This window comes from Schistocerca americana, chromosome 4 (assembly GCF_021461395.2).
Source record: "Schistocerca americana isolate TAMUIC-IGC-003095 chromosome 4, iqSchAmer2.1, whole genome shotgun sequence".
Lineage (NCBI taxonomy): Eukaryota > Metazoa > Arthropoda > Insecta > Orthoptera > Acrididae > Schistocerca > Schistocerca americana.
In genome coordinates, this window is record NC_060122.1 from 376628923 (window position 1) to 376650431 (window position 21509).

Sequence of the window (21509 nt, forward strand, 5' to 3'; positions counted from 1 at the left end):
GCTTAGCCATTTTGCACTTCCTGTCAATCTCATTCGTATTCCTTTCTCCTTGCTTCATTTACTGAATTTTTATATTTTCTCCTTTCATCGATTAAATTCAATATTTCTTCCGTTACCCAAGGATTTCTACTGGCCCTCGTCTTTTTACCTACTTGACCCTCTGCTGCCTTCACTACTTCATCCCTCAAAGCTACCCATTCTTCTTCTACTGTATTTCTTTCACCCATTCCTCTCAATTGGTCCCTTATGCTGTCCCTGAAACTCTGTACAACGTCTGGTTTACTCAGTTTATCCAGGTCCCATATCCTTAAATTCCCACCTTTTTGCAATTTCTTCAGTTCATAACCGATAGATTGTGGTCAGAGTCCACATCTGCCCCTGGAAATGTCTTAGAATTTAAAACCTGGTTCCTAAATCTCTGTCTTACCATTATATAATCTACCTGATACCTTTTAGTATCTCCAGGATTCTTCCATGTATACAACCTTCTTTTATGATTCTTGAACCAAGTGTTAGCTATGATTAAGTTATGCTCTGTGCAAAATTCTACCAGGCGGCTTCCTCTATCATTTCTTAGCCCTAATCCATATTCACCTACTATGTTTCCTTCTCTCCCTTTTCCTACTGTCGAACTCCAGACACCCATGACTATTAAATTTTCGTCTCCCTTCACTACCTGAATAATTTCTTTTATCTCATCATACATTTCTTCAGTTTCTTCGTCATCTGCAGAGCTAGTTGGCATATAAACTTGTACTACTGTAGTGGGCATGGGCTTCGTGTGTATCTTGGCCACATTAATACGTTCACTATGCTGTTTGTAGTAGCTTACCCGCACTCCTATTTATTTATTCATTATTAAACCTACTACTGCATTACTCCTATTTGATTTTGCGTTTATAACCCTGTATTCTCCTGACCAGAAGTCTTGTTCCTGCTGCCACCGAACTTCACTAATTCCCACTATATCTAATTTTAACCTATCCATTTCCCTTTTTAAATTTTCTAACCTACCTGCCCGATTAAGGGATCTGACATTCTACGCTCCGATTCGTAGAATGCCAGTTTTCTTTCTCCTGATAACGACGTCCTCTTGAGTAGTCCCCGCCCGGAGATGCGAATGGGGGACTATTTTACCTCCGGAATATTTTACCCAAGAGGACGCCATCATCATTTAACCATACAGTAAATCTGCATGCCCTCGGGAAAAATTACGGCTGTAGTTTCCCCTTGCTTTCAGCCGTTCGCAGTACCACAACAGCAAGGCCGTTTTGGTTAGTGTTACAAGGCCAGATCAGTCAATCATCCAGACTGTTGCCCCTGCAACTACTGAAAAGGCTGCTGCCCCTCTTCAGGAACCACACGTTTGTCTGGCCTCACAAACCGATACCCTTTCGTCGTGGTTGCACCTACGGTACGGCTATCTGTATCGTTGAGGCACGCAAGCCTCCCCACCAACGGCAAGGTCCATGGCTCATGAGGGGAGGGATAACCTGGTATAATCACAAAAAAACTTATGGAGATATGTGACAATTGAGGGGAATAGCATTAAATACTTAAAATAGCGAAAACCTAGTAAAACTATGGAGATTGACTTAGAATATACAAAATTAGAAACAAATTCCATGAGCACTGTCCTAAATTAATAAAACTGCGTGTTCTGGAGGAAGAGAGTAGACTGCTGTTACATACGCATAACTTAATAATGGAGAGAGGAGGCATTTTAGAGGCGTAGTGTCAAGGTGAAATGGAAATATTCTCCTGCACATGAGCAATACAACCTAACGTCAAGCCAGATTTCTGTGCGCAAAAGGAAGGTTACGACGGGCGGTGGTAAACTACGCTAAGACTGTTATGGTGTTTATTTCTTCATGTGCATTTCCGACTGTGGACGATCATTTTATAGGGCTGTTGTGAGCGTATCGTAACTAAGGTGTGCACATGTACCATCAGTGTACTCTCCTCCTCCAGAACAAGCAGTTTTATTGATTTTGCTCAGTGCTGTTTTCACCGTATCTGTCTCCAATTTTAAGTATTATTAGTCAGTTTTCATAATTTTACACGGGTTTCCTCAATTTTACATATTTCATGTTATTTTATAAATTTTTACGTGTCTCACATGTTTTCCGTGAGTATACCAGATTTTCTTCTAATTTTGAAGTTTTTATGTCATTTTTCATATATTTCCACAGTTTTCCATTTGTATGTAGTCATATGGCTGACATGCCCCTGTGCTGTTTTTCTATGAGAATCTATGAGCATCTTTTACACCAACCTACTTGGTACAAACTGCAGTACCTGTAAGTTTTGTGGAGACGTACCACATTGCCATACGAAATCCTCGTCCTCCTTCCAGCCCTGTATGATGTGCAGTCTTCCTAATTTTTCCAACAAGAAAAACAACCATAGCTGATCATACACTACTGGCCATTAAAATTGCTACACCACGAATATGACGTGCTACAGGCGTGAAATTTAATCGACAGGAAGAAGATGCTGTGATATGCAAATCATTAGCTTTACAGAGCACTCACACAGGGTTGACGCCGGTGGCGACACCTACAACGTGCTGACATGAGGAAAGTTTCCAACTGATTTCTCATACACAAAAAGCAGTTGACCGGAGTTGCCTGGTGAAACGTTATTGTGATGCCCCGTGTAAGGAGGAGCAATGCGTACCTTCACGTTTCCGACTTCGATAAAGGTCGGATTGTAGCCTATCACTATTGCGGTTTATCGTATCGCGACATTGTTGCTCGCGTTGATCGAGAGCCAATGAGTGTTAGCAGAATATGGAATCGGTGGGTAATACGGAACGCCGTGCGGGATCCCAACGGCCTCGTATCACTAACAGTCGAGATGACAGGCATCTTATCCACATGGCTGTAACGGATCGTGCAGCCACGTCTCGATCCCTGAGTCAACAGATGGGAACGTTTTCAAGACGACAAGCGTCTGCACAAACAGTTCGACGACGTTTGCAGCAGCATGGACTAGCAGCTCGGAGACCATGGCTGCGGTTACCCTTGACGCTGCATCAGATACAGGAGCGCCTGCGATGGTGTACTCAACGACGAACCTGGGATCACTAATGGCAAAACGTCATTTTTTTCGGATGAATCCAGCTTCTGTTTACAGCATCATGATGGTCACATCCGTGTTTGGCGACATCGCGGTGAACGCACATTGGAAGCGTGTATTCGTCATCGCCATACTGGCGTATCACCCGTCGTGATGGTATGGGGTGCCATTGGTTACACGTCTCGGTCACCTCTTGCTCGCATTGACGGCGCTTTGAACAGTGGACGTGTGTTACGACCCGTTGCTCTACCCTTCATTCGACCCCTGCGAAACCCTACATTTCAGCAGGATAATGCATGACCGCATGTTGCAGGTCCTGTACGGGCATTTCTGGATACAGAAAATGTTCGACTGCTGCCCTGGCCAGCACATTCTCCAGAACTGTCACCTACTGAAAACGTCTGGTCAATGGTGGCCGAGCAACTGGCTCGTCACAATACGCCAGTCACTACTCTAGAAGAACTGTGGTATCGTGTTGAAGCTGCATGGGCAACTGTACCTGTACATGCCATACAAGCTCTGTTTGACTCAATGCCCAGGCGTATCAAGGCCGTTATGACGACCTGAGGTGGTTGATCTGGGTACTGATTTTCAGGATCTGTGCACCCAAATTGCGTGAAAATGTAATCACATGTCAGTTCTAGTATAATATATTTGTTCAATGAATACCCGTTTATCATCTGCATTTCTTCTTGGTTTAGCAATTTTAATGGCCAGTAGTGTACTATCTTTTCTACTACCTCACGTTTGAGGGAAATGCTTCGTTTGATGTTGGCCTCACACGTTGTATGTGGTTGGCACAGCTAAGTCATGTCTCCATTTCCAACGAGTATTCAAAACGCGCTCCTTTCGCATTAAGTCAGCTCGCCCTGTTTCTCCATAGGATCCAGAAGGTCTTAGATATAGCGCTGTCCAACTTCCATTCAGGTGCAGACTTAAATTGGGACGATCATATGGACGAAGCTGTAGGAAGGACGCGGCAGAATCAGATGAACAATTGCAAGATGCAGCAGGACTGTCTAAAAAACAGCGCTAGAGTTTTTGCTATATGGAACCTTTAGGAGATAGGTTCGAAAAAGGTGACTCGTTTCGAGATCTGAGAGTGGCACAAATATGATTCACCAGGGGCTGTAATTATTAAAAGACGTCTCTACAGGATTCAATGCAAGTATGTGGCTGAATGGATAGACTTAATTCCAAATGGCAGACAGCATTTATACCAGAAAGCGTAATGCTGTCAGTGACATTCGTGTGTGCCTGTAGAGCCAAGACCGTTTTTTATGCAGGTTGGTGGTAACATAGTCATTATGTCATGATGTCGGTTCTCAATATTGTTCCTCCAAACGAACATCTCAAATTCCCTCCATGGATTCCCATTTGACGTACATAGTGAGTGTAATCTGACTTCTGAAAACAAAATTACTCACCATGCAAAGTGACTTCCATGATCGATTTAATTAATTAGCCTATCAATTTCATATCAATGACGTGGTACCTAGTGGGTGGAAGATATGGCTGGCGCACCGCACAGGACTAGACTAGCTCTCACGATTTTCTTCATAAACGCGAGTATGATACAGCATCGCATTGGTAAAATAGGACTCCCATAGTGTATGAAACATCTACGTCCTCTTGTAGTATAGCTTGTCGTTGTCGAACTAAAATGATTATTTATTTGGTTCAAAGGGCTCTGAGCACTATGGGACTTAACATCTGTGGTCATCAGCCCCCTAGAACTTAGAACTACTTAAACCTAACTAACCTAAGGACATCACACACATCCATGCCCGAGGCAGGATTCGAACCTGCGACCGTAGCAGCCGCGCGGTTCCGGACTGAGCGCCTGAACCGCTAGACCACCGCGGCCGGCAATTATTTATTTCTGATGTGTGACTCAAAGCTGTGAAGGAGTGTATTTTCTAACGTTATTTTACGTGTCTGAAATGTTAGTAATACACACGTGCATGACAGTTTGTTCACAGACACTTATTTGAATGCGAGAGACGCTCTTAGGTCGTGTAATTGATCCATACAGCTGAAAGAAACTACTTATCATAAATGTTTCCTCTTCGGAGTTAAAAATCTCGCTTTTTATTTACTTTGACAACATTTTCGAAATAACGAGGATATTCTGTGGTGATCGGTAATCTATGCATAAAAATTGTGGAAAATTTGTTCCCGATTATACGCAGGATGGGCATCTCACTGGTGATCATCTGCAATTGACGGCAGAGCACTTTGTCAGATGTCACAATGTATTGAGATGAAAATTATATCCTGCAATTGAATATAAAAACTATACCAATTTTGCTCATAAAACTAAAATAAAATAGACTGTGCCTATTTTCTTCGAAAGAGGACATACATTATCATCACAATTGTGTTTTCCTTTTTTAATGGATGCTTGATTGTAGGACATGCATTGATGTCAAATACAAATGTTACAGTGCTCAGAACGGCATGGCGTCCGAGCCGGCCGTTCTGACCGAGCGGTTCTAGGCGCTTCAGCCTGGACCCTCGCGACCGCTACGGTCGCAGGTTCGAATCCTGCTTCGGGCATGGATGTGCGTGATGTACTTAGGTTAGTTAGGTTTCAGTAGTTCTAAGTTCTAGGGGACTGATGACCTCAGATGTTAAGTCCCATAGTACTCAGAGCCATTTGGATAATTTTGTGGTCGCCGAGTTGCCTAGGATGTCGCCTCTGTCCGTTTAGACAAACAACCCATGATCAGGATAGCCTCATTTATCACGGTTTTTCTCTGAGTGAAGCCGGTATCGTGCTCTATGGTGCTTTTGTCGGCATTGATAATACTGACTGGCCACAGCGATGCATTTAACTCAAGACACCGCGGTGTGAGGCTGCTCTGGGGTCTGTGGTTGCTTCAGGCGAAAGGCTTCCTCTTTTCCAAGCAGTCGACATTTGAAAAAGCCAACTGGAATATTCTCTGGAATTTCATTGTTGTTCGAGAGGGTCCAGTCTTCGCGAGAAATACGTTTCACAGATTGCAAGAAAGAGTTGCATTTGTTGACATTAAATAAAAGTGCTGTCCATCACAGAACGATAGGCCTATTGGAGGTGTTGAGGTCGTGCCTAATCGGTGTGAGGTTGCCGCTGTAGGTGCGTTCCCTGACCATAGGTGCAGCGTCTGTGGCTAGGGCGGTATCGCTGTATTTTAGAGGAACAAATTGCCCGTGGGATGTCCATCCTTTTATCTCGTATGGTTTTGTTGACCTTACATGCTTTTGTGTTTGTAAATGACTGTTGCCTCCAGGTCGTCAGTGGTCGCGGTGAACTTGTGCGACATCTGAAAGGCGGTGGGCCACAGAAAAACTGTGAGACGCTCGCCCAAAAGCAGCTGGCTATTTGCAAAGGCGATCTGGAGCGTTCTGTGGAATTTCGTTGTTGTTTCAGAAGGGTGTAATTTTTCCAAGAAATACATTTGACAGATTGCATGACAGTATGTTGATGCCACCAAAAGGATCTCTTTGTGCACCACCAGCAGTAAGATATAACGTGGCTCTGTCCCTAAAGATGGTGAGGAGAGGGACGGACGGAGGCGTGAGAGGTGGAAGGGGTTTAACACTGCTTCCAAGTTGGTCAGTTCATTGGCGACCATTGAGGACAACGCAGGTTCCGCTACTGTCCTCTCTGCAGCCATTTGGGACGACGATTTTCCCAAGTATATGTGTTGAATTATGACCCGTTAATTACTCGTGCTGGTTTTTTCACTTCAATTTCGAAGTGTAATTAGAATAGTGATGCATTTTTTTCATCAGTTGTGGTAGCGTGTATTAGCTTCAACTTCCGGGGCTGCAGTGTGATTGTAGAGCATGTGTCTGTAGGGAAATCTGATGTCAAAGAATACAAGATATCTTTCCTCAGCTTTATCTTTGCAGTTAATGCGCTTATTAAACTCCTCTATGATCAACACCAGCATCTCGTCAGTTGAATATATTTCCTGCTAAAATGAATAAAGATAGTACCTTACACTGCAGCCTTTTTCCCACCAGCTTGTAGGTGAAGGGTAGAATTTGAGTGTGTGTGTGTGTCACTAGTTTCTACTGGTACTGTGAATTTTTTTCAGTATTGTACCACCAGTAATGTGGCGTCGTCATTTTTTGAGCTGTATTGAGATTTTTAAGCATTCCTTGTGTAGCGCTATGCATATAGTTGTGTAATTAGGTCTAAATTTTGTGATTAATTATGTAATTGGGACCGATCTTCACGTCAGTTTCCCAACCAAAATAAATTAAGTACGCTAACCTAACCTTTCTCTCCTGCATCTGGAGACTTTTCATGGGTTGTGAGGTGCACTTGTGCTTTCCATCTAGAAGGACCAGGGTTGGAGTCACGGATAGGGCACTGCCATTTTTAAATCTTGCCAATCCCAAACGCCTCTGTTGTTATAATTGCGTTAGGGGGAAGCACTTGGGCTTTCCATGCAGGAGGACCATGTTCTGGAAAGGGCACCGTCATTTTTAATTTCCCGCAATTCCCAGGTGGGGTGGAGTTGGACGTCAGCCCAGCCCTGAAAAGACAAAGAAATTCCTACAAAAATTCGAAATTCCCATCACTAGGGTAGCTGAGGGAAGGCGACGGGGAGGGACAGGGGGAGGAGGGAATTGAGACCCACATACAGGCTGTAAAAGACACATGACACCATCCAGGGGTGAGGGTGGGCATAGTTGGGGAAATTAATTCATTACTTTAATTAATTTGTATATCAATTTGATATCAAAATTGCGCTGATGCCGCCAGTACCCTACTACTCACATGTTAGTTCAGTTAGTATTACACCTGTGCTACCAGCTGTTCCCAGGAACCCGTTCGTTAAATAGTACTTTGGTACCATTACTGATCTCTGTAACCAATTTATGAAAACCTAGCAAATTGATCACATATAAAGAATCCCATTGTCACTTAGGGTCATGAATGTTCATACAGAAGAACTCATTGTTCTTGTAGCACACAGCACACCAATACGTCGTGAAAGTCAAACTCAAGATGATTTCTTTATTATACAGTGTCTGGTAAGTCATCACTGGCTTTTGAAGTAATCCTTTCGGAGACACATTTTAATATACAGGGCTATTACAAATGATTGAAGCGATTTCGTAAATTCACTGTAGCTACATTCATTGACATATGGTCACGACACACTACAGATACGTAGAAAAACTCATAAAGTTTTGTTCGGCTGAAGCCACACTTCAGGTTTCTGCCGCCAGAAAGCTCGAGAGCGCAGTGAGACAAAATGGCGACAGGAGCCGAGAAAGTGTATGTCGTGCTTGAAATGCACTCACATCAGTCAGTCATAACAGTGCAACGACACTTCAGGACGAAGTTCAACAAAGATCCACCAACTGCTAACTCCATCCGGCGATGGTATGCGCAGTTTAAAGCTTCTGGATGCCTCTGTAAGGGGAAATCAACAGGTCGGCCTGCAGTGAGCGAAGAAACGGTTGAACGCGTGCGGGCAAGTTTCACGCGTAGTCCGCGGAATTCGACGAATAAAGCAAGCAGGGAGCTAAACGTACCACAGCCGACAGTTTGGAAAATCTTACGGAAAAGGCTAAAGCAGAAGCCTTACCGTTTACAACTGCTACAAGCCCTGACACCCGATGACAAAGTCAAACGCTTTGAATTTTCGGCGCGGTTGCAACAGCTCGTGGAAGAGGATGCGTTCAGTGCGAAACTTGTTTTGGGTGATGAAGCAACATTTTTTCTTAATGGTGAAGTGAACAGACACAATGTGCGAATCTGAGCGGTAGAGTATCCTCACGCATTCGTGCAGCAAATTCGCAATTCACCAAAAGTTAACATGTTTTGTGCAATCTCACGGTTTAAAGTTTACGGCCTCTTTTTCTTCTGCGAAGAAAACGTTACAGGACACGTGTATCTGGACACGCTAGAAAATTGGCTCATGCCACAACTGGAGACCGACAGCGCCGACATCATCTTTCAACAGGATGGTGCTCCACCGCACTTCCATCATGATGTTTGGCATTTCTTAAACAGGAGATTGGAAAACCGATGGATCGGTCGTGGTGAAGATCATGATCAGCAATTCATGTCGTGGCCTCCACACTCTCCCGACTTAACCCCATGCGATTTCTTTCTGTGGGGTTATGTGAAAGATTCTGTGTTTGAACCTCCTCTACCAAGAAACGTGCCAGAACTGCGAGCTCGCATCAACGATGCTTTCGAACTCATTGATGGGGACATGCTGCGCCGAGTGTGGGAGGAACTTGATTATCGGCTTGATGTCTGCCGAATCACTAAAGGGGCACATATCGAACATTTGTGAATGCCTAAAAAACCTTTTTGAGTTTTTGTATGTGTGTGCAAAGCATTGTGAAAATATCTCAAATAATAAAGTTATTGTAGAGCTATGAAATCGCTGTACATTGCTCTGCAAACGTTAAAGACTTGACAGACAAAGTGATATAACATATTAACTATTTACTGGAAATGAATGAAAGTGCGGTTGCATGTTACACAGATCCTCCAGTTATGCACGGAAAACTGGACGTCAAGCTACGTAGCTATAGCGCCAAATGGGATTGTCCCCTCACACGAGGCAACTGAAGCAACGGGAAAAGACAACGTGTGTCAGTCAATGAGCAGTTACTCTGTGGTGGTCTTCGCTGCAGTGCGGTCCGGAAACAATGCTGGGAAGAATGGTTCAAATGGCTCTGAGCGCTATGGGACTCAACTGCTGAGGTCATTAGTCCCCTAGAACTTAGAACTAGTTAAACCTAACTAACCTAAGGACATCACAAACATCCATGCCCGAGGCAGGATTCGAACCTGCGACCGTAGCGGTCTCGCGGTTCCAGACTGCAGCGCCTTTAACCGCACGGCCACTTCGGCCGGCGCTGGGAAGAATCATTGTGAAACTAGAAGAAGGACCAAGTGTGAAGAGTGCATCCACAGCACTGCTACTGTCGCAGGTTCGAATCCTGCCTCAGGCTTGGATGTGTGTGATGTCCTTAGGTTAGTTAGGTTTAAGTAGTTCTAAGTTCTAGGGGACTGATGACCTCAGATGTTAAGTCCCATAGTGGTTAGAGCCATTTGAACCATTTGAACTGTTTCACGTGTGTAGGCAGCGACTGTAGACAAGGGCGTTGCTGCCCAAGGAGAGGATGTGACCGACCACTGTCTAATACAGTAACATATGACCGCTACGGTGTGCAATAAGCATGGATCATAACCGAGAGGTTAGTTCATGTCCAAATTCCTGCAGCAGCAACGCTGTACAATTACGGAGGGCTATTCAGGCAGCATGGCTCAGTATTTCCCTTTTGGACTTCCAACGACCTGTTGAGTCCATGCCACGTTGAGTTGGTGTACTGCACAAGGCAAGTGAAGGTGCGTCACAATATTGGGAGGAATCGCATGATTTTCGTCACCTAAGCGTATTAATCACAAAACCACTGTTTGTCATCGTTCTCCGTCACCACATTGAAATTTTATTTGTGTGCGTTGTATTTTCTAAGTAAACGTACACAAATCACAACAATACATGTAAATAAACCTACAAAAAGCTGAGTCGACTTGTTGCTAAAGCTGAAAGAAAATTAGACTGATGATGCCTTAACTCAAAAAAGAGAAATGTATTATGTGAACAACCAGACACTGTGTTGTTGTACTAACAGTCGTATAACGACAACAAAACCCAAAATAAAAGCTACACTATGTGATCAATAGTATCCGGACACCTGGTGTCCTCCATCGGTAATTCTGGAATTCAGTACGGTGTTGATCCACCCTTAGCCTTGATGACGGCTTCCACTCTCGCAGGCATAAATTCAGTCAGGTGCTGCAAGGTTTCTTGCGAATTGGCAGCCCATTGTTCGTGGAGTGCTGCACTGAGGAGAGGTATCGATGTCGGTCGGTGGAGCCTGGCACGAGATCGGCGTTCCAAAACATCCCAGAATTGTTCTATAGGATTCAGGTCAGCACTCTGTGAAGGCCAGTCCATTACAGGGATGTTATTGTCGTGTACACACTCCGCCATAGCCGTGCATTATGAACAGGAGTTCGATCCTTTTGAACAATGCAGTCACCATCCCCGAATTGCTCTTCAACAGTGGGATGCAAGAAGGTGCTTCAAACATAAATGTAGGCCTGTCTCACGCAAAACAACAAGGGGTGCAAGCCTCCTCCATGAATAACACGACCACACCATAACACTACCGCCTCCGAATCTTACTGTTGGCATTACACAAGCTCGCAGATGACATACGCCGGGCATTCGCCAAACCCACACCCTGCCATCGGACCACCACATTGTGTACCGTGGTTCGTCACAACGTTTTTCCACTGTTCAATTTTCCAATGTTTAAACTCCTCAAACCAAGCGAGGCGTCGTTTGGCGTTTACCGGCGTGATATGTGGCTTATGAGCAGCCGCACCACCATGAAATCCAAATTTTCTCACCTCCCACCTGTCATAGTACCTGAAGTGGATTCTGATGCAGTTTGGAATTCCTGTGTGATGTTCTGAATAGATGTTTGCCTATTACCCGTTAATACCCTCTTCAATTGTCGGTCTCTGTCAGTCAATTGACTTGGTCGGCCCGTACGCTTTTGTGCTGTAGTTGTCCCTTCACGTCTCTACATCGAAAACAGTGGATCTAGGAATGTTACTCTGGCATTTGATCACACGTTTCCATAATGATATGTTCATCAGTCTTGGGTACATCAGAAAACCCTATAGATAAAAAAATAACTTATTTTTATTTTCCATTTGTACGTCGACTCATAAATAGCACTGAACGTGACAGTCAAGCAATGGATTTTACGTAAGTGTCTGTCCAATGACTGCACGATATTGAATACTGGTTTTTAACAATGGCGTATTGCACTTCTGGAATAAGTTCGCTCCTGATCTGACCTGCTAAATCCTTAATATGTCGTGCTACAGTCTTTTGACAAGGCGGAACATCTTGGGCGATGATCTGTCCAAAATCCACCCCCCCCCCCTTCCGTACGCCGTATGTATGAGATCTTGAGGTAAGCTTAGGAATCGCTCACTACTTACAAGATTAAAAGGTCGAAGATCTGTTGCTCACATCAAATCACAGAATGTGCCTAATGGATATTTTATCAGCCCTGGCAGCTGCAACGCTTGCCAAGTGTCAACTGTCCTTACGTTTATGTGTATTCATTCCAGTTGTTTTTCCCGTATAAACGAGCAATGCTCCACGGTTTTCATTTTGGCTCTGAACATAACCAACTGGAAGGTGTATATCTTTTTCAGCAACACCTGGCACAGTCGTAATAAACACAGTGATGTGTGTTTCATGTAAACAATTTTGCCAGTAGTTAACAGACAAAGTAAACGTATTAATTTATTAAAAACTGCTACATCAACGAACTGATAGCACTAATCAAATACTATCACGTTTCGAATGCGAAAGCTCTGTTCTATAGAATATGGTTCAAATGGCTGAGCAGAATAGGACTCAACTTCCGAAGTCATCAGCCCCCCAAAACTTAGAACTACTTAAACCTAACTAACCTAAGGACATCACACACATCCATGCCCGAGTCAGGATTCGAACCTGCGACCGTAGCGGTCACGCGGTTCCAGACTGTAGCGCCTAGAACCACTCGGTTACAACGGCCGGCTTTTCTATAGATATTCATTAATCATATACGGGCGTAGATGAAGATGAGATGGGAGATGCGATACTGGGAGAAGAATTTAACAAGGCTCTGAAAGACCTATGTCGAAACAAAGTCACGAGAGTAGACGATATACCGTCAGTACTAGTGATAGCCTTGGGAGAACCAGGTATGACTAAACTCTTCCGTCTAGTGGAAAGGTGTGTGACATAGGTGAAACACCCTGAGACTTCAAGAAAAATGTAGTAATTCCAATTCCAAAGTAATCAGTTGCTGACAGGTATGAAAATTACCAAACAATCAGTTTCATAATTTATGCCTGCATAAATAAAGCAGCTGCTGACACGTATGAAAATTACCGAACTATCTGTTTAGTAAGTCATGACTGCAAAATACTAACACGATTTCTTTACGGAAGAATGGAAAAACTGGAAGAAGCAGATCTTCTGGTGATCGGTTTGGATTACAGAGAAGTGTAGGAACAAGCGAGGGAATACTGACGCTACAACTTCTCTTAGAAAATGGGTTAAGGAAAGAAAAATCTACATTTATAGCATTTGTAGACTTACAGAAAGCTTTTGACAATGTTGACTGGAATACTCTCTTTCAAATTCTGAAGGTAGCAGGGGTAAAATAAATGTAGCGAAGTACCATTTACAGCTTGTACAGAAACCAGACGGCAGTTGTAAGAATCGAGAGGCATGAAAGGGAGGCAGGGGTTGAAAAGGGAGTGAGACAGTGTTTCGCCTATCCCTGGTGTTATTCAATACTTGCTTTGCACAAGCGCTAAAGGAAGCCAAAGAAAAATTTGGAATTAAAGTTCAGAGGTTTGTCGATGTCATCGTAATTGTAGCAGCGACAGCAAAGGACTTGGAAGAGCAGTTGAGCGGAACGGACAGTATCCTGAAAGGAGGATGTAAGATGAACATCAAAAACATCAAAACAAGGACAATGGAATATAGTCGAATTAAATCAGGTGATGCTAAGGTAATCAGATTAGGAAACGAGACATTTAAAGTAGTAGATGAGTTCTGCTATTTTGGCAGCAAAATAACTGACGATGGACGAAGTAGAGAGGATATAAAATGTAGACTGACAATGGCAAGGAAAGCGTTTATGAAGAAGAGAGTATTGTTAACATCAAATATAGATTTAGGTTTCAGGCATTCTTTTGTTAAAATATTTGTCTGGAGTGCAGTGATGCGTGGAATTGAAACATGGTCGATGAAACGTTTAGGTAAAAAGAGAGTAGAAGGTTTCAAAATGTGGTGCTACGGAAGAATTCTGAAGATTAGACGCGTGGGTCACGAAACTAATGAAGTACTGAATATAATTGGGAAGACAAGAAATTTTTGAGTCAACTTGACCAAAAGAAGGGATCGTAGATAGGACGTATTCTGATACATCAAGGGATCACCAGTTTAGCATTGGAGGAAGTGTGGGAGGTGAAAATCGCAGAGGGAGACGCAGAGATGAACACAGTAATCAGAATCAGGAAGTTGTAGGTTGCAGTAGTAAATCGGAAATAAAGAGGCTCGCACAGGATAGGGTAGCATGGATAGCTGCACCAAAACAGTCTTCGAACTGAAGATTACAATATCACACAAGGGCTTACCTTGAATTCCTCCGAACCTGAACTAGCACTTCTTACTCTCACTTTATTTAGCAGAACGTGTGAGATATCAGCAAGTTTGTTCACCACAGCATCTCTTGTGATGGCAGTCATTGCACAAGGATCGTTACTGGCCCCGGTTGCACTACCATTCGTGTTCAGTTCATTACTATGACAATTTTCAGGCTGCCGCTACCTTACTATAATACGATACTCTCGCCCAGTTCGTGGCCTCGTATGTCTCGGTTCGACACGTGTAGGGTTCGACAGTTCTCGTCACAGCTCCGCTTCGTCAACCGCCCCGCCCCACACGCAAGTGCCGGCGATAGCGGGTCGCGTACTCAGTGAGAAGCGAACGAGACCAAGCGGCGTTCTGCTCTTGCCACACTCACAGCTTTACTTCCGCCCCAATACCTTATCTCCTACTTCCTAAACTTCACAGAAGTTCTCCAGCATACCATGCGGGTTTAGCACTGTTAAAAGAAGCACTCCACAAATATCTTACAACTATCAACAAACTGGCTCGCATAATGTTACGCACAGTACTTCGCGCAGCGCCCTGGCCTGAAACGCTGAAAACCCGACGGAAACCGCGCGGCGGATTAATGGCAGTGGCTGGTGCACCGGCCAGAATGAAAGTTGTTTTTCCACACTTTGCCACTCTCGTTTAGCCAAATGCTGGAAGGAAATTTACTGGTACCGGACCGAGACTCGAACACGAGACCTTTGCCATTCGTGTGTAGGTGCATTACCCACTGATGTAGCTCAGTTTCCTTTTCGAGGGATCTTATGCATTTTATGGATAAAACAGGGCCTAACTCAAATCAGAATTTTGTGTCGTTTTTATAGTAGTTGCGCGCAGTGTGGCGTGCAGCTGGGGGGTTTACAAGTGAATTCAAAATCATTGACTTTAAGTTAGAGAATTCTAGTTGTATCAGGTTCTAAACTTATGAAGCTTCAGACGATACTACCCTGGCTACTACAATTACTCTTAATTACAGCAATTAACAAAAATGGTTCAAATGGCTCTGAGCACTATGGGACTTAACTTCTAAGGCCATCAGTCTCCTAGAACTTAGAACTACGTAAACATAACTAACCTAAGGACATCACACACATCCATGCCCGAGGCAGGATGCGAACCTGCAACCGTAGTGGTCGCGCGGTTCCAAACTGTAGCGCCTAGAACCGCTCAGCCACTAAGTCGGCAGCAATTAACAAAATTCACACTTAAACAGGAACATATATGCACATATACTGTACATAATTCACACGAGGCCTACAACCATAGCACAAATACAGCGTCGACTAGCACGTTATTACTATGTTTTCCCCACCTCCCCCCCCCCCCCCCCCCCCCCCGCCGTGCGGTTAAAGGGTTAAAGGCGCTGCAGTCTGGAACCGCAAGACCGCTACGGTCGCAGGTTCGAATCCTGCCTCGGGCATGGATGTTTGTGATGTCCTTAGGTTAGTTAGGTTTAACTAGTTCTAAGTTCTAGGGGACTAATGACCTCAGCAGTTGAGTCCCATAGTTCTCAGAGCCATTTGAACCATTTTTGAACCCCCCCCCCCACCACCACCACCACCAAACGTTCCGCCGGTCTCACACGAATTGATAAGTTTTTCTTACCGCTGGTTCGAAGTTCGGCGCTTCATTTAAAACTGCTTCGTAAAATAAAATAAATTTCAATGGCGAACTACGACATTCTCGAATGCTTGACATTGTCTATGCATTATATTACACTGGGTTGGTCAAGTCATGGGATAGCGATATGCACGTGTACAGGCGCCAGTAGTATCGCGTACACGAGGTGTAAAAGGCAGTGGATTGACAGAGCTGTCTCCTCTACCATCTCATCAAGTTCCCACCCTTCCTCACCCACATCGAACACCTACGCATCTCCTGCGCTGTCGCAAACTAGTTTCTAATAACTTCATTGTCTCCACTCTGATCGCCAAACCTCGTATGCTACCACACCTTCACAAACACATCATTCCGTTCCTACACCTACACCGCAACTTCAGCCTACTCCCTCTCCCTGTCAATAGCATCTGACCCGATATTTATCCCTCGTAACAACTCTAATTCTTCCGCATCTCTCTCACTCCACCACAGTTCTACTCTCTCCTTTGCACTACATCCATCCCAATCCCTTTCCTCTTGCAACCACGGCCCTACGGACACACTACTCCTATCGACTGCACTTCCCACTATCTACCTCAACTACTACCTATCATCGCCATAACTTTCCTATCTAACGGACCTCTATCTTCCTACCCACACCCCTCAACCATGTGCAATACACTGTCTGCACCAGTAATACCTCTCACCCTTTCAGAATTCTTGTGATATGCAGTGCTCCAGAGCTTTTTTTCGAGGAATTTCACCTTCCTGCAACGTGTTTTAAAATGTATATATTTCCGTTGTTTTTAACTGTCCGGCTTTCATTTTTAATTTAAAACAGAAACCAGGCCTATGATTTGTTTTCTCGTTAATTTTTTTAATTCACCTGCTTGAAGAGCGGAGAATTGTACTACTGACATCGGACTCCCTCCAATATGGGTGAGAGGAATGAAATAACAATAACGATAAAAAAGAGAAGAGCTGTTATTTGTAATCAGGTGATTCATGCGAAAAGTGTCCGACGTGATTACGGACGGACGAGAGGAGCCAAGAGATTTTGAACGCGGAATGGTAGCTAGAGCTAGGCGCATGTGACATTACATTTTAGAGATCGTTAGAGAATTCGATATTCCCAGATCCCCAGCCAATAGTGCGCTGAGAACACCAAATTTCAGGCATTAACTCTCACCATGGACAAAGCAGTGGCCGACGGCCTTCGCTTAACGACCGAGAGTACTGTCGTTTGCGTAGGGTTGTCAGTGCTAAAAGACAAGCAACACAGTGTGAAATAACAGCAGAAATCAATGAACGGCGTACGACGAATGTATCCGTTAGGACAGAGTGGCGAAATTTGGGGTTGGGGGGCTAAGGCAGCAGACGATCGATGGGAGTGCCTTCGTTAACAACACGGTATCGCCTGCAGATCCTCTCCAGGGTTAGTGACAACATACGTTAGACCGTTTTTTGTTTTTTCTTTTTTTGCCTCATTGCTCCTCTGACAGGTTTCATGAGGCCTGTAATGAATTCCTCTCTTGTGCCAACTTCTTCATCTCAAAGTAGCACTTCCTAACTACGTCCTTAATTATTTGCTGGATGTATTCCAATCTCTTTCTTCCTCTGCAGTTTTTATCTTCTGCAGCTGCCTCTAGTTCCGTAGAAATTATTCCCTGATGTCTTAACAGATGTCCTATCATGCTGTCCCTTCTTCTTGCCATGTTGTCCATGTATTCCTTTCCTCTCCGATACTGCGCAAAATCTTCTCATTCCTTACCTTATCATTCGACCTAATTTTAAACATTCGTCTGTAGCATCACTATTTCTTCGACTCTCTTCTGTTTCGACTTTCCCCCAGTCCATATTTACTACAATGCTGTGCACCAGAAGTACATTCTCAGAAATTTCTTCCTCAAATTAAGACCTGTATTTGATACTAATATATTTCTCTTGTCCAGGAATGCGTTTTTTGCCAGTACTAGTCTGCTTTTGATGTCCTCTTTGCTCCGTCCGTCATAGGTTATTTTGTTTGCAGCCTAGGTAGCCGAATTCCCTAACTTTATCTGTTTCGTGACCTTCAATCGTGATGTTAAATTTCTCGCGGTTGTCATTTCTACCACTTCTCGTTACTTTCGTCTTTCTTCGATTTACTCTCAACTCGTACACTGTATTCATTAGACTCTTCACTCCAGTCAGTAGGCAATGTAAATCTTCGTCACTTTGGCAGAGGACACAATGTCATCAGCGAATCTTATCATTGATATACCTTCACCTCGAATTTTAATTCTACTCTTGAACCTTTCTTTTACGTCCGTTATTCCTTTTTCGTTGTACAGATTCAACAGTAGAGGGCGGAAGTGTAAATTCCTGTCTTACACACTTATTAATCCGAGCACTTCTTTCTTGGTCTTCCACTCTTATTATTCCCTGTGGATTCTTGTATATTACCCGTTTCTCCCTGTAGCTTAGCCATATTCAACTAAGAATTCCGAATATCTTGCACCATATAACGTCGAGCGCTTCTTCCACGTCGACAAATCCTTTGAACATGTCTCGATTTTTCTTTAGTATTGTTATCATTATCAACCGCAACGTCTTAATTTCCTCTCTGGTGCCTTTACCTTTCCTAGAGCCACACTGATCGTCATCTAAAATATCCTCAATTGTCTTTTCCATTCTTCTGTACATTATTCTTGTCAGCAGCTTGGACCCTAAACGAATGGAAGAACGTGATATGGTCAGACGCGTCCCGAATTCAGTTGGTAACAGCTGATAGCAGGATTTGAACGTGGCGCACACCCCACGAAGTTATGGACCTAAGTTGTCAACAAGACACTGTGCAAGCTGGTGGTGGCTCCATAATGCTGTGAGCTGTGTTTACTTGAAATGGACTGGGCACTCTGATGCAACTGAGCCAATCATTGACTCTAAATGGTTATATGCGTCTACTTGGAGACCATATGCAGCCACGCAGCGATGGAGTTCTTGTGGATATCAGTATGCCAAGTCACAATTGTTCGTGATTGGTTTGAAGAAAATTTTGGACAATTCGAGCTAACGAGTTGGTCACCCAGATCGTCCGAAATGAATCTCATCGAACATTTATGGGATACAATCAAGAGGCCACTTGGTGCACGAAGTCCTGCACCGGCAACACTTGGCAATTATGGTCGGCTATAGCGTAGCTCAGTATTTCTGCAAGAGACATTCAACTTCAGTTGAGTGGAACTGCAAACTGAATAAACCTAACATTCGCATAGGCTGTCATCATTCCATAAAACATAAGAGAAAAATTGAATAAACAACAATAGGATAACGTTCTGCGAATCGGGGCATGGAATGTCAGTAGTTTGAACGTGGTAGTGACGCTAGAAAATCCAGAAAGCGAAGCGCTAAGGCCGTGTCCTGCGTGAGCGACAGAACCGAGCAACAGCTTCAGGCGACAAAACACAACCGCAGGTGTAGTTACGGAAGTGTCCTACGTGAGCGACATCTGTGTCGCTGCCTGTCTCCCGCTGCAACTGGCGACGTTTGAATTCAAATGTGTTTGAATCTTGTCGCTGCAGCACGCGCGACAGAGAGCGACAGCCATGTGCCTTTTCGGCAAAGCAGTGGAGCGGACGCGACGGCAGCTATAAATTGCTTAACATCCAATTTTAAGAAAACTATTTGGTAAAAAAAATTTGATTCTTCCGCATCTTATAGCTTCATATTTTGGAACGATAAAGGTCTGCATTTATTTTTGTTATTCGTCGTAGATACTGTGCTGCACGAAATTGAGTACATGGCTGCACGAAATTTTTAAGAATATGCAGAGGTAAAACCAAATTGCGTAGACTTTCCGTATAGTTCATTTAAGGCCATACATTATTGCGTATGAAATGTAACCAATATATTTAAATTGTATTTAAAGTTGAGACCGGAATGATATCTCTTTTCATTCTTGAGATATTGGGTGCTATATCCGCGGACGGGTCGTTCGCGGCGCGTCCAAACCTTTCCGGCTCTTCGGGAATCAAATGGTCGTAAAAATCTCATAAACGGTTCAAGATATCGAAACGACGATTTTTGGAAATGACAGCACGCAGAAAGGACTATTTTATCGTATGATTAACACTTGATACGTGTTTGTAACAAGACTCCCTATAAATTACACCATGAGGTTTTGTCCAAATTTTCGTAGTCAAACAAAGGGAGAGGAACAGGTAAACGTGGTATGAAAGTGACCAGCATGAGATCTACTTTTGCATGAAAATATTTAACTGCTTGAAAGTAATCAGGGTAATTAACGAAAACTTAATGATCAAGCTGAGGAAAAATTGAAATGTTTCGCGAAAAGTTGCTGCCAAGCCATGTAAATTAAATGTCAAAAATTTCATCTGTTCAGCACCTAGGTATTTTGTACATAAAAAGATACATGGGTGCGGTATTTAAATGTCAAAATGGCTTTCTTCGAATCAAGTACTTTAGGAAGGCAAACGAGAAATCAGTAAAATCATGCTTTCTGAATAAAACTTGAGATTAAAAAATGAAAGAAATCAGTCAAATATTTTATGAAATGATTTATGTAGAAGAAATAAGTAGGTCAGTGAAAAGTTCTAAATACCTTTGAATGATGCTCGAAATAATGAACAGAAAATGAGGTGCACGAAAAGTTTCCCTAATATTTTTTAATTCATACTTTTAGACAAATCATTACACAAAACGTTTGACTTTCTTTTCGAAAATTTGTATGCTTACTTTTACAGACTAATTAGATTAACTGAAACGCTAGGCCATAACATTGACTGCTGATGGATTACTTTGGCAACATCAAATATCTGTAAAATTTCATGGTTCATTGTAATTTATTAGGAATTAAATGTGTGTGATATACTAGGATAGGTATGAAGATCAAGTTCTTTGGCAAGACCTTAAAAATATACATAGCGATGCAGTGTAAACAGCATGCATAAAACTCAGTATACAGAATTATAATTGAGTCAGTAAAACTCTGTGAGAGCAGCCCGTAAGCGAAACCACGACCTTTTCGTACTATGTTATCACGAACTGCATACGCTACTCTTACCCCACAACTAACTATTATTTATGTTATCAATCTGTGTACTTATGTTTGTATTTAGCGTAGTTAGTCGTGTAGTAGTCATTCTTCCGCGTTTATTGGCTGTTAAAAGTTCTTGATCATGTAAAAAAAGCTTCTTATTTAATTTATTGATGAGATATTGGAATTCTCCTCTGCTCATTCATGTGTATTCAAAATATTTGTCTGGTAATCTTCATAGTTGATGATATTTATGAAATTCTCCATGGAGTTCCTCCCTTTGTAAATTTCATGCACAGCTTTCCTTCTCCCTTTATTTTATTAAGTAAACCTAATTTTGTAGCTTTACTCTCCAGCTACAGTATTCTACAAGTTAGGGACGCCGTTTTATAGAAACAGCTGGTCGGCTCTAAGCAGCTATCTTGTAGCGCGACATGGTCGCTTGTGCGCAGGATACCGAAGCTTTTTGCCAGTTGCTGTTGCTTGTCATGATGTGTCGCGTATCCAGAAGTCGCTCGCTATCG